Genomic DNA, 13,673 nt, shown 5'->3' on the forward strand with positions numbered 1-13,673 from the left:
CCTGCCGGCCCAGCCCAGCGCCGCTCCAGCGAGCTGCTTGCCGGCCAGGCAGGCAGGCAGGTGCCCGACGGCGACCGCAGCGCGCGCCATGCACCTGCTAGCTGCCTCGCCGCTCCCCGCGCCCGGTGACGTCGTGGATCAGCCTCCCTCGCTCCCCCGAACCCCCCAGACACCCCCTCCTCTCTCCAGCTCCTCCCCCTCGCGCTCCCCCGCCATGACCGACGCCACCATCGCCGTGCCTTCGTCGTAGCCGTGCTTCCCGCCGCCCGTGCGTCCTCTCATCGTGTCCAGGAGCTCCGCCGCTGTCCACTCCATCGAGCAAGCCGAGCCCCGAGCGCTCACAACGCCCGAGTCCACCGCAACGACCTCGCCCGAACCGCCGTCGCCGGAGATCCCCTTCAACGCCGTCGTCGCTCCGGTCCATCTCCGGCCGCACCAAGGGCTTCGTCGCACTCACTGTGAGCTTAGCCATCTTCCCCCCTTCCTTTTCTTGCTCCCGAGCCGTGTAGCGACCTCCCGGAGCTCAACCGCACCCACCGCCGTGGAGCTCGTCGCCGACGTGCTCCCGGTCACCCTCCGACCACTCCACGGTGTCCATCATACTCACCGTGTCACGTAACACCTAGCTAGCTACTCCCCGCGCCTCACCGACCCCTCTAGCGTCAAGTTTGTCTTCGGCCGAACCCCGATGGCCGCCAAAGTCGTCGCCGGCGCCAACTCCGGCCACCCCGACCCCAACGGACTCCACCAAGAGCTGCGGCTCGTCCTCAGCTCCACTCCGGTGGTCTCCGCGACCCATTTGGTGGCCGAAACAGCCAAAACCACTTCCGCCGCCGCGTCGGGCTCGCCGGCGGCTAAACGCCGGTGCAGCCGACCCGGGTTTGACCACGGGTGGGCCCTGGTTGACTCCCCTGAGTCAATGACAGGTGGGGCCCAGCCCTGTTAATTAAACAGGTTTAGTTTTATTTAAACTTTAATTAAATTAATCACCCTGACACGCGGGACCCAATGTCAGGTTTGACCTGGACATGTTCCGTTGACCTGCTGACGTCACACTGACGTCAGGCTGACGCAATAATTGATTTTCTGGAATTAATCTAATATAGGAAATTCCAGAATATAGTTTAAACTTTAAAAATTCATAACTTTTATTCTGTAACTCCAAATCAGTCAAATTATATATGAAAAATGATCAGAAAAATCCAATCTATCCATCTGTACTATTTTCATGCATGATTAAACAAGTTAACTTGATGTTTAATGCAGAACAAGGAAAAACACTTTAAAGGGCCATGTTTGAGTTTGAAATTTGAATCTTTGATTCAAATTGGTTCAAACCCTTCTGGTCTTAGCTGCATTAGCCCAACACACTCATATTGATATGTTTCATGCATACATCATATTGTTGCACATTGTTTGGTGATGGTTGTGTATCGGTGTTCTTTGCGGCAGGATCTGCCTCCAAGGAGTATCATGATTACCCTAACGAAGAACCGTATCAGTGCATCGAACCATCAGGCAAGCAACCAACCATTTGATCATATCGATACAATCCCATGTTCTCGCTCCTGCTCTCTTTTACTGCATTAAGACAACGCGTTTCAAACTGCTGTGTGCTACGGTAGTTGAACCCACTTCCTCTGCATGACCTGTCATTGCCACAGTAACTAGATGAAACCCACTAGCATGTGTAGGAGTTGACTGAGCCATATGTATGTGTTGATCCTACCTTGCTATGCCTACTATGCTTAGAGTCGTGTCAGGTCTGGTTCATCTGGGTGATGGGCTAGAGTGAAATGATTATGTCGGTAATGAGAATGGTGTGGTGAACACGATTTGGTAAAGGTATCGATGAGAGGCCATGTAGGAGTACATGGTGGGTTGTTTCATTGAAGCCGACCTTAAGCACTGAGATCTGTATGTGTGATTTAAGAATCAGCTACTACCATGCATTGGGCCCGAAACCAATGGACCCTCTCAGCTTCTTATTCACCCTAGTTCTCCGTCCAGGAGTTGCAAGTAGTTTCTGGTGTTTGTAGCCTACTGGAGGCCGTGGACAGCGCTGACCGTAGGGGTGGGCTGTGATGCGGTAGGTACGTGGCCGGGTGTACCGAATACCCGTTAGGTATCTCGGGAACCCTGTTCACATCGTTCGGGGCCGTATGGGAAACCTCGGCCGGACTCCCTACGGATGGAACCTGGATAGGCGATAAACCTGGACTGGAGGCTTAGGTGATTAGGTAGGTCGTGGCCGACACCCACGTTGGGCTTCCACTTGAAGGTTGCCGAGTACATGTCGTGTAAACGACGGTAAGTGGTGAGAGCGTGTATGAAGAAGTACACCCCTGCAGGGTTATCATGATCTATTCGAATAGCCGCGTCCGCGGTAAAGGACTACTTGGTTGCCTATACAGTTCATAGACAAGTAAATGGAAACTACTAAAAGCCTCAAGATAAGTGTGAGTGCCGAGGATGGCTCTTCCGTAGGAAGACGGAGGTGGATCCTCGGTAGTGTATTGAATTGGTGAGTAGTGGACTCGTGTACGCAAAACCATTTCAAGTTGGAGTCTCGTAGGTTAGCCTAGCCAAGAGTCAGAGCTGGCCTGCTGCAACAACTCCACCAACCCTTCTTGATAATATGCATGTATGTAGGATCTGATGTAAGTCTTGCTGAGTACCTTTGTACTCATGTTGCTATAATTTACATTTTTACAGAAGACGCTGCAACCCCTTCTGATGGGTTCTACGTAGACGTTGACATCAATGAGTAGGCTAAGGCCCAGGTGTGATCCTGAGCTTGTGAAGGACCTCGTAGTATAGCTAGGCTTTCCAAGCCTCTTCTATTTTTCTAGTTGTCTGTACTCAGACAAGTTACTTCCGCTGCTAGTTTGTATGACTGTATGACTTGAATGCCGGGTCGTGTGACCCGTACCTTTGTGTATGTTATGTATGGCTCTCTGAGCCTTAAATAAAGTACTTGTGTCGTAGAGTCATGTTGTGATGCCTTGTTGTATTTGCACATATCGAGCAAATTGTGTGTATGATTGAAATGCTTGGTATGTGTGGGATCTGACTATCTAGTTGTTTATCTTTAGTAGCCTCTCTTACCGGGAAATGTCTCCTAGTGTTGCCGCTGAGCCATGGTAGCTTGCTACTGCTCTGGAACACTTAGGCTGGTCGGCATGTGTCCTTCTTCGTTCCGGTGTCTGTCCCTTCGGGGAAATGTCACGCATTGAGTACCGGAGTCCTGTTAGCCCGCTACAGCCCGGTTTACCGGAGTCCTGCTAGCCCAGTGCTACAGCCCGGACCCACTTGCTGATGACCGACACGTTCGAAGCTGGGTCATGGATGCCTGTCCCTGTAAGTCTGTGCCACTTTGGGTTTACGACTAGTCATGTCAGCCCGGGCTCCTTATCATATGGATGCTAGCGACACTATCATATACGTGAGCCAAAAGGCGCAAACGGTCCCGGGCAAAGGTAAGGTGACACCCGTGGGGATACCGTGCGTGAGGCCGCAAAGTGATATGAGGTGTTACCGGCTAGATCGATGTGACATCGAGTCGGGGTCCTGACACATCGGGACCATCTATATTACGTATGTTTTCCTTTTATCCTGAACGTATATTCTACAATCCAACGGTGCAATTAATACTAATGATGTGGATTAATGACAGTACTTGAATGGTGCCTCCAATTAGTAAATATAAGATAAGATAAGATGTCTCTCCACGTTACACAACACAAAGCCCCATGTACATGTCTCTCTCTATCCTCCACACACATAGACACAAAGAATCTATTATTGTTGCCTCAATCTCTAGACATATCACACACGCACACTGTCTCTCTCTCTCTCTTGCAAACATGCTCAGCAAGGGTTTCCCTGTGAATAACTTACCGTCTATTCATCAATAGTCGTGGCAATACGGCAAATACGAGACGTGAAAAGAATAAATCTACACGTGCCTAGACCATCTAGTATGACTACTAGGACTAGAGCAAGCCGAAAGCGCGCCGCCGCCACCCCCTCCTCATCGGAGATGGGAAAACCTTTGTTTTACACAGTCGAGAAGTCATCGTGCTAAGGCCCCACATGTTGTGCCGTTGAATAGAATGTAGGTCCTAGTTTACGGAAACAAGCTAGTATCGATAATACATTTGTATCTCCATACTTATATTTCTTCTCTTATAAAAAACCGAATTGGTGATGATGGTATGCATGCCATCTTGCAATAGACCGTCCGATCTATATCTGACGGATGGAAATTAAACTAAAAGATACCCGCACCTCTCTCCACATTTGCAGACAAAGCCTTCCCTCATTCATCCTTATCTCCAACAATCTCATTGTTGAGCAATTAAAAAGGAAGACTCTGGAACAAACTGGCCTGGTGGCCGCTGCCGGCATCGTCCATCCCCTTGCCTCCACTCAGTCCGACCACCAATCACCACCATGCCCCACTACTCTTCACCTTATCTCCTCTTTCATGAGATATCATTAGTTTTTACACATGGGAATACTCCTACATGGATCAATCACAACAAGTGTTTTATAAAAATATGCATCTTGATGTTTCGTGCAATGCACGGACGTCTTGCTAGTACTCCTATAGAAGACTAAGTTGGTGATGATGGTGTGTCTGCCATCCGTCATTTCTGACCATTAGATCTACATCTAACGACTATGAGGTAAGTTGCTGCCTTGTCTCACCAACATCCCACTTATCTACCAATTTGTAGAAACAACCCATAATTAGTATCTTGAAACCAGCCACACCCCTCCCTCACCTCACCAAAACAGCCCAAGGAATATTTTCTGATTGAAACATAATATATCTCTACTGATATCTACACTCTTCTAAAAAACTGAGTTGGTGATGATGGTGTGCCTGCCATCCTGCAATATAGACCGTCCGATCTATATCTGACGGATAAAAAGCAAACTATGACAATTTTGCAAAACGATACCCACACCTCTCTCCACATTTGCAGATAAGGACTTCCCTTGTTCATCTTTGTCTCCCACGAGATTAACAGCTCGTATAAATGCATCTTGATATTCCATGCAATGCTTGGGCCTCTTGCTAGTATGTATATCAAAATTAGAGTGTTTTGTATCAAGTTTGTGAATAAGTATTATTCAAATTATGATCCGTTGCAACGCACTTGAACATTGCTAGTATTTCCAACCACTCCAAAAAATGCTAGTATTTCCATAGTTTCAAGTTTTCCATCAAGATATTAGTCACCCATGGTTGATATTTACTTTCAATCACGTACAAATAGGCACTATGTAACTAGCCTTGCTTATTGGCTTCCAAAGCTTAACTTTCACTCCTACTTACAATATGTAGAGTATTTAACAAAAAACTACCACTTTCAACCAGCCCTAGGAAGAAACTATTGTACAAAAATAGCAAAAACATAACCAAAATTTCTTAATCCGTGCCAAAAACTACTACCTAGTGCCAATTAGGCTCGTTTAAACCCGTTTATGACAGGGTTGGCCCACACGTCCGTGCTGACGAGGCAGCTTAAAACAACACATTTTGTTTGACTGTTGACACGAGGGACCCACATCTGACCTTCTATCTTGTTATATTCCCCCTCAAATCATTATTTTTCCTAAACATTACTTCAAACATTACTGATGCGTGTTTGGCGGTGGCTCCGGTGATGAGGGAGTTGGCAGCCGCTCCGCCGGACGGGCCAGATGCCGCACTGGCCTCCGCACAGGTTGGCAGGCTAGCCTGGGCGTGACTCACATGCGAGGAAGCCACCACGCTGGCCTTCGCTCGAGCCAGATGCTGTCTTTAGCGCGGCACGCACAAGCAAGCCGCCGCGCCGCCGTGCCAATCTAGCTAGCAAACCTTGCAGACAAGCAGCTGGACGGAGCTATCTTGGCTAGCTAGATGCCGCGAGCGCCGGACGGAGCTGGCATCCAGGCTGCTGCAAGATGGGCTCCGCACCTCCGACTATTTTGACCTCGCCTTCTGCTGGCGGTGGTAGCTGCGTCCCATGGCCAAGGATGACTAGGTGGACGGGCCGGAGGTAGGAGGTCACTCGGAAATTTTTGTGCAGACTGACATGTATGTCCCACAAGTCATAACGCCTAACTTGCCAGTCGAATGGAAGGCGTTGACTTAAGGGGCGACATGGGTTGAATGCCTATAACAACACTTTGTAGAGTAGTCATTTCTTGGTAGGACTAGTTGGTAAGGGCATGTACAATGGTTGATAAGGTAGTCTTATCTTAAGTCTGCCATGTATGCAAGTGGTAGTAGTTTCTTGGCATTATTAGTGGTTTCTTTGCATTATTAGGACATCTCCAACATTTTGTATGTTAGCTTGTTGGTAAAGTATGCCATTTCATCACAACACCTTAATATACAACAACTCCAATGGATTGTATCTAGTTTACCCAATAGGATGTGAGATAATAAATAAGGTGCTCTCTCATTCTACATTGGAGCTTGTGCAAGGGGTGTTGGTTCATGTACATACAACCTTCCTCTCTTCCCTCATTTATTGTATGACACATCATCAAAAATCCTATGTGGAAAAATCTACAAACAACTATCTTACAACCATTGGAGATGCTCTTAGTGGTTTCTTGTAAGGAACAATGTACTACTAGCGACAAAAGGCGATTCTAGGTTGCGTTGTACTCCAACAAGTACTACTAGTGGTCACGGGAGTGTATACCTCGTTTTGTGGGTTTGATCCGGCCGAACGCATGGCGGCCTTCTTTTCAAATAGTAACTTTGTTGTGAGTCAATATTGTACACGGGTAGTTTGATTTTTGAAGTCGAACGGACCTGTCGCACCACAATCTGGGTGCACTGGATAGCCCAGCCACGTGAACGGGTTTTCCTTCCCATCATCTCATGGCTTGCATGCTCTCCCTAGCCGCACCTCGCTTGAAGCGTCCTCATCAGCTAGTATCATATTTAAACTAGCACCTCCTAATTAAGCCCGAGGAGCCGAAAAAGCCTGGCGCGACATTGGGAACTATGCAATATGGCTCTGTACGTAAAGTGCTAGTATTCTACTAGTACTCTGTAGCTTGTGGAGTTGCACACATGGACTTCACTCCATTATTGTCTCTATAAAAGAAATTCCTCTTGACGTGATTTTTTTTGAAATGGAGGCAAAAGCTTTGTCTCACCTCATTCATAAAGAAGGAACTACTAACAAAGTTCGATGAGATCCATTACACCACCACAAATGGAAGTGAAAATCCTAGTCTCGCTGTATCAAATAACTCAAATGTTCTTCCCCCGCAGTAACCGTTGCTGATAAATAGGATGCTAGTGTGTGCGTGAGAGGAGCGGCTGAGTAGGCCAGCTACGCGCTTGAATAGAGCACCGAGAGTACCCACTACGCAGGTGTACTTTCCCTACATTGATAGTACAGCGATGGTTCTAGAGAACAGTACTACCCTCCACTTCCAACTGTAGCTCCTTGGCCCTAATATTAAGAGTTCAAAACTGGTGCACTATACTAGAAGCACAGTACATCGCACTACTAGTTGAGAAAGTAGTACTAGTACTGCTACAGTAGGAGTACGTAGTAAATAATAGCCTCACCCCTTCGCTAAGGAAGAGATCGAGGAGCTACAGTTGGAAGGGACGAGGCCCTACGGTTACTATGCTCTTATCTCCTCCTCGCCAGTTCCCCTCCCCCCGAAGAGAAGGTAGTTCGTCGGTGCTCCCATGGATTCGCCAGGCGGTTCTCCTCCTCGTCGGGGCTGGGAGACCTTGGACGACGATCCTCTGGGAGAAATCGCATGCCGCTCCGACGTCCTCACTGCCGCAAGACTCGGTGCTTCCTGCACCAACTTTTTCAAGATAGTGCTTAAACAAGCATGGGAAAAGTCCATGCCTGTTGGTCTTCCATGTGTCCTCAAGGAGAAGGTTCTTCTATGGGACAATCCTTCGAACAGTCCACCGTTCCCTGGCCATGGTTGAACATTGACTCTGCTAGAGTTGCCAACATTGAGAGGTAGTCGGATTTTGTCCGATGAGCAGGTCAGTCATGGAGTTTGATCATGTAGTACTTAGTTATACAATTTACATCCCATAATTTCTCCGCTGCCCACCGTCTTATATATAGGTCTGGGTCGGTGCCAACGAAGATTGGCTTGCATACCTCCGGCCGGATACCACCATCATTTTGCACAACATCCACACCAGTGTGGCCATTCCCGTAGACCCCTTCTCAACCATTGGGATCGGCCTTCCGGACTGGTTGGGCTTGAATACGTATGATGATGCCTACATGAGATTGAAGAAGATAGCAATTGCAGACCCATCGACAAAGCAACGTGGCTACGATGATTACTATGTCATCGTGGTGTTCGACATAAGGATTGTCATCAATGCAAGAGGCAGTAACGGCAGAGGCTGGCGCATGTTGGCTGCGGCAGATTTGTACCCCTTCACGTTCGAAGACGTCGTGCGCCATCTAGGCCGCATCTTCGCGGTGACAAGCCAGGGGACTTGTTTCATCTGGTTGCCATCCTATGGTACGGGAGATTACAAACGGAGTGCACAAACCATCATTTGCATCCCTAACGGTACTCCATTATTTTGCAAGGACCAGTCATCCCCCGTTCAAAATAAGATCACCGATCCTGGATGTGCATTTGCATCCGCGATTCGGTCTAACCTGGAACCTTGTAGCTGACTTTGGCATATTGGGATCAATTATCTTAGTAGTCATTACCCATGGTACCACTGATGTGCAACATGGTCACACAATCTACCACGATCGGACCGTCACCATCTACCCAGGTATTCCATTTAGTATTATATTTTTAACCCTATCGCCTTTTCCTTTGTTGTTGTACTACTTACTAGTACTAGTAGGAGTACTTTCTACCTTGGAGGATGCGTATATCTAGCTAGGCCCTTGAAGACTTGGACCCACTGATTGCCACCATTTTAGTTTTTTCCATGTCTTACTATCTCATCCATGCAGCCAAGAGTGGCTATATATAATAAGCCGGTTATTTTACTTCCTCTGTATCGAAGTAGTACTATTTGCTGCACAGTATTACTGACCACCATATTTGAGCACAACATTATTATGCATGGACCTTGACTGTGTATGTCACCATGTGTCTAGATTTAGGATGACGCGTGTACCAGATGAACGGTGCCGAGTTCGACCCCCGTGATGCTACATGGGTGTCGAGGAACACTCTTGGAGAGTACTCGCTTTTCATTGGGGAAAACTACCCCATTGTGAAACGGATGCCACCTTCCGTGCACGACACCGAAGGCCTGCCGTTGATGAAGCATGGTTGTGTCTTTAGTGCGCACCGCCGGATGAACAACATGCTGGGACACGCTATCCCTGATTTATGCCGCTTCAGCTTGGATGAGTCTCCATCGTGTGGAGCCAGACTAGAAAGCTGTGACAATGATTCCCGTTGCCCACTGCTATGGATCGTGCCATCCATGAAGAACACCTGGGACTGGAACCTGGAGGAGGACATGTAGCCCATCTATAACGGGTAAGTGGGGTATGGTAAATTCTGAACGGTAGCACTGTGAATATATGTAGACTAGTCGTGCACAAATTTATCACATGAATTGGAGATGAATTGTGTGGCATACTGGCATTTGTCCTTTAGAATTTATTACTAGTAAATGTGCTATGTGTATGTGCAACTTGTGTGGTTGTTGCACGGGATCCAACACGCTCATTGAGAAAAAAGGTGGCACAACTTTGGATATAGGTTACATGGCGGCATCATATAGTAGCATCGTTCGCTATAGTTGTAACTCCTACTAGGAAGACAACTCCTATAAAACCTTGTGCTTGGCTGTTTGCCTCTTCGGGAGGTTCAACAGTTCGTAGTCGTGTGAACCTTGCACTTGGCTCTTTGCCTCTTCGGAAGGTCCAACAATGATGATACTACAGTACAATATGCTTCTAGCAATCTGACACCGATTGAACTGCTACGCGTCCACCGCGAGGGCAAGGGTGAGCGAGAGGGAGAGGGAGAGGGATAGGGCGTTGTAGTCAAAACCCTCTCCTCGTCTTGCGAGCCACCGCACGCGTGGGCGAGGGAGAGGCGTAGTAAGCAAGCTTCTCCTCGTTCGGCGAGTTGACGGGACACATCAAAGCAGTACATGTACTAGTCCGTTCCAGTTAAATATGGCTTAATTTGAAACGAGAAAAATACACTGGCGGTCAACGTATGTAACAATACGCTCTTTACATTCACTATATATTGGTTTGCGGTGAGTATACGATCACTAGCTCATCATAGAGCATCGTATTGCACCCTACTGACCGGCCACATAGTCAACGTGGCACTTTGTTGACTAGTTAAATTGTCACTTGGTTTCTGGGTCCCACCTGTCAGTTGGCAGAGCAAAGAAACCAGTTGAACAAAACTTTACACAGGCGCGACAAGAGTCCAACCCTTGCGCGGGAACCACCCCGGTTGTGTATGTGAGTGCATGCACGTGTACTCCCTCGGTCTTCCAACAAAGAGTGTACATTGGCTAAAAAACAAAGAGTGTACATCTACACTTCCAATGCATTTAGTCTTTAATCTAAAATAGATATTGATTGACTAATGCACCAACTTGTGCTCTAGCTATAGGCTACATGTCTATCCTTAATTACATCATGCAACAACCTTCATTTAGTCTTCTTCCCTCAATGGTCGCATGCTCACATAAACCTACTACTTTTGGGCATTAAATTATGCCCTGGTCAATGTGTAAATCTCTAAATGTACAGACTTTCACGGACGTAGGGAGTAGGTTGAGCACTTGAGCGTGAGCGTATGTGTTGCATCGGTTGCTGTGTGCCGCATGGGTGCGTGAGTGTTGCGTGCGTCCATGTGTATGTGTGAGTGTTGCATGTTGCATGAATGCATGCATGCATGAGGCTTTTACTCCCTCCCATGACATGTTCATATTTCAAGCTTCCTCTATTCCCTCCATATTGTGATACTCCCTCTATTCCCAAATACGGAGTAAAAGCCTCCCTCTATTCCCACGGAGTATTTATCTCTCTAGAGATTTCAACAAGTGACTATGTACGGAGCAAAATGAGTGAATCTACAATCTAAAATATGTCTACATACATAGGGATGTTGTATTCCATTTGAATGTCTAAAAAGACAATATGTAGGAATGGAGGAAGTAGCAAATAAACATTAAGTTCCCTTGTTTTTCCCTCCTTGGTCACGGTGCACAACCAAAGATCACTCACCTGGATGGAGGGAGTAGATGTTCAAAGTTTGACACAAAATTAATGAATTGGTAAACATAATTTTTTGAGGGAAACGAGTGCATTAATTGAGGGTTTTTGCAAACTACAAAAATTATTCCACCACTCATCATCTACCTTGTTGATGAGATTTTTGAATTGAGCCCTATAAACCGGAAAGGAGGTAGTACTAGTACTCCTACATTATTGGCGCCGGGTGCCTTGGCCCATGTTTCATCTTGTTGGATAGGATGCATCGGTGCTTACATGGGGTGTTAAGCACATTAAAAACTTTAGCAACTAAAGCTCCCAATGCTTACATGTATAGGTGCTTAACTTGTTGGTGCTAAGAATCCTTTATTTAATGATTTTGTAACTAAAGTTCTTCATGCATTGGTGGGATTCTTCCATTTAAGTCTTTTGTCTAGGTTCTCGCGCTTAGTACTGGGGTCACCACACTTATCTCTCCTCTTAATTACCTTGCCGCATCAGACTTTTTGCCTACATGGTAGACTTAGCAGCTGTACAAGGCGGAGCATTGGGAGGGTCCCGAGCATACAGGCATAGGGATACCGCAGATAGGAAGTCTTTGCGATACATTATTCCCCATCTCTCTCAGAGAGAACTATTCAGCTAGTCTTCACAGTGAAGTGACAATACACGCTGCAACAGATGGGACACTTGATTAATAAGCTAAACCAGTGTGTTGGTGTTACTAAATCAGACTTACCCAGTATTGCCATCATGTTTGCCAGTGGAGCACGCTTTCGCAAATACGACTACGCACCTCTCTCCTCCATTAACTGACATATGGGCCCTCTTGAGGTAGACCTACATGGCATTGGCATAACTATTTACACTCCGAAGGACGGTATATCCTGGTAGTATTACTAGTAGAATTGAGATTTAATGCACTTTCTTCCCCGTCTTTCACTCTTCTTCCTCCTCTCTTCCCCATCGTGGGCTGCACACCATTTCCCCCTGCTCACTGCTCGCCCGCCCGCGCCATCTTCCTTGGTAGCTCGCACGTACCATATCCCCCCGCTCACTGCTCCGCCACACACGCCATCTTCTTTGCTCGCCCACCCGAATCCACTTCTCCGCTGGCTCGTAGGCACCGAAAACCCTAGTCACTCAGCGCCCTAAAAAACCCTATGGCAGAAATGAGTGGCATGCAGAGCCGCGACTGGAATTCCCTCCCCGATGTTCTCTTGGAGTAGATCTGTAATCCTATGGACCTACTCAGCACCGTCCGTCTGGCCGCATGCTCGGTGTCTTTGTACCGTCTACTTGTCTGCAACAGCCAGCTCTTTTCAAGACACCCTGCTTGCTGATGCCCGATCCTCGCAGGTGGCCTAGACACCGACTTGACGATCCTACGGAGGTTGCCGTGGTGCCCCTCGAGACGCTACCACTACCCGTCCACCTGTCCTTCATGCGCGGCCACTACTAAGCGGGCATGAAGGCCAACTGGATCATCCTCATCCACAATCCGGTAGTCCATGGCGTCTCGTGGATATCTACACCCAGCGAGAGATCACCCTTCCATCGTTGGGTACCGCCGCCATCGAGCGTCGCTGCCCACCGGACACTCCTGCCTACTACGCACGAGACGCTCACTCGACCTCTATTTCCTGAATCTTGTAATCTGTGAAGTGCCCACACCATCACAAGACTACATGGATTACAAGCTCATTGCCGTGTTCAACATGGGATTAGTCTATCTATAATATGGTCGCCATACATGGTTATGGCTCATCGTCGATCCTCTTCACCCAACATTTCTATCTGATGCTATAGTGGACGATGGCATCGTTTATGCGGTCGACACATAGATTGGCTGCCTATACTGGTGGAATCTATCGTCGTGTAATTGTTCTATCTCATCTCATCTTTATCTTAAGAATATGGCCGCCTATTCATTGTTACAAATTTAGAATATCTAGTATGTCTATAACCACATCATTGCTATATGTTCCTCTCATTTCCTAGATTTTTATGACCACACATGTTATTGTTAGAGTTGATATGAGAACAATTGGCACCTAATGATTGTTAGAATAGATATTATGAGTATAACCTCATGATTGCTATATGTTACTCTAATTTCTAGGATTTTTATAACAACACATGTTATTGCTTAGAGTTGATATGATAACTATGGTAGAATATGAGTAGGCCCTGTCATATCTATTTTCCTCTCATTATTACATGATGTTTGAACTAGCAATGTGCCCGTGCGTTGCAACGGATCCAATATAGAATAATACATATTCCCAAACTTGAAAGAAGAACACTATAGTTTCGTGTATATATCACTAAAAATATACTCGTATTACGTTTCACTCAAAATATATTCCTTGTGGTTGTTTTGATGAGGTGTGGAGGGATGTGGTTGGTTTCAAGATACTAAGGGGTTTCTGCAAATTGGAGCAG

Source organism: Triticum dicoccoides, chromosome 5A, assembly GCF_002162155.2.
Source record: "Triticum dicoccoides isolate Atlit2015 ecotype Zavitan chromosome 5A, WEW_v2.0, whole genome shotgun sequence".
NCBI lineage: Eukaryota > Viridiplantae > Streptophyta > Magnoliopsida > Poales > Poaceae > Triticum > Triticum dicoccoides.